The sequence below is a fragment of the Aplysia californica genome, unplaced genomic scaffold (genome assembly GCF_000002075.1).
Source record: "Aplysia californica isolate F4 #8 unplaced genomic scaffold, AplCal3.0 scaffold00032, whole genome shotgun sequence".
Lineage (NCBI taxonomy): Eukaryota > Metazoa > Mollusca > Gastropoda > Aplysiida > Aplysiidae > Aplysia > Aplysia californica.
Window position 1 is genome coordinate 1,114,343 of NW_004797302.1, and position 1,544 is coordinate 1,115,886.

The 1,544-nt window shown below is 42.8% G+C and overlaps 1 protein-coding gene across 1 annotated transcript in view; it reads right to left on the minus strand.

Annotated features, from left to right (window-relative positions):
• LOC101851918 (solute carrier family 23 member 1) overlaps positions 1–1,544 on the minus strand; it is a gene marked incomplete in the record, with an annotated part of 49,168 nt that overhangs the window by 41,231 nt on the left and 6,393 nt on the right.

Sequence of the window (1,544 nt, forward strand, 5' to 3'; positions counted from 1 at the left end):
CACCCTCAGTCCTGGCATAAAGAGGGCAATTGACTGGTCACCATCGGGAATGGTGCGTCTCCACGAGTTTGTTGACACGGCATGTAAATGAGCCAACATTATACTTTGTATTTTTTTGTTGATCCAGTAATAGTTTTTCCAGAACTCTCAACACACATAGGTCATATAAGTGCTCCAGATGTATTTTACTAGAGCGTAATACACGAAAGAAAAGATAAGTTATAGTTTTAGTAAAAGTTTTAAGGCTCTTGCAATGCAAAGAGTTCATTATTATGAGTGCCGAAGTTTAGAGGTGTCAATAGAGAGTGACATACACGTGTAGACAAAAGAAGGAGAAACGAAAAGGACGATAGACGTTAAAAAATTGTGAAATGATATAGGTTAAACACCCCTAACAACACTATTAGGTTATTTAAGAGGCGGGACTTCCTAGGATAACTTCCATCTCCAAAAGGACCGATCCAAACGGGAAATTCGTGTAGTGCTTTCCCCAAGGACACATCGTCGGACCGAGCTGGCGCTCGAACCCACGAACCACTGACGGCCAGGTAAAATAAGAGCGTATAGCCCGAACCCCAAAATCTCACTATTATGGGTCCGGTAGCTTAACCACTCGGCCACCGACGCCACTCGATAGATGTTAGACAATAAGGAAGAAGCAAACCACACCTGAGCGCCCACCAACCATCGACTGTTAGAACATGACAAACCAAGTCTACAGCATTGGAGCTTAGGAACCTTATCCAGACAGAAAAAACAACAACATTGCCGTTGCATTTGGCTAACTTGCAGAAATGCTTCCGACCGTTCATCTGGTAATGTCAAACAAATTCAGCCCTAACCAAACAGAAATAACCCCCCCCCCCACCAATAAACCCCCCATCTTATAAAACCTGTTAGTTTCCCCCAACGACATTTCCCATTTTTGGGGTAGTTTGTAGCCCACGAAAACACCATTCCTCTTATTATTCTTCCCTCTCCTTTTCACCTTTTCGTCGGTGGCCTATAGAGGAAATGTTCACGCTTTTTAAGAAGATCGAGGAATCATGAACACATTGCTATCCTCTGATTCGTTGAGATGCAGGAAAGTCATTGCTGCAGATATAGTCTACGGACAGATGTGTCATGGGGCTCATCTACTGAATTCTGCACCCTAGTGACTTTTAAAAGGATGCGAACGGTGTGCATTTTTGACCTGTGAGTGGTCGTTTTGCCTGGGAATTTTTTGTTCTGATTCTCTACAGGTCCTAATTGACGGACCATTTCCACCTTTGAGATCAAAGAAAGCCTCAAGGGCACTTTACCATTATTTCCGTACCTTGGGAGAAACTTACGAAATGAGTTGGAGGTGAGGAAATGTTCAATACAAAAAGCTCTCTACTCTTTACAAAGCTTAACCATGATCTCAGCGAGCAAAGGAAACTTGAGAAAAACTAACTGCAAACTTCTGTTGGTCTGTTAGACTACTGCAGTTTGAAAAGTGGCGCAATAGTTGGGATTTTTAGTTCGTCATGCTACAAAAACGGGGACATAGCTGAAAATGG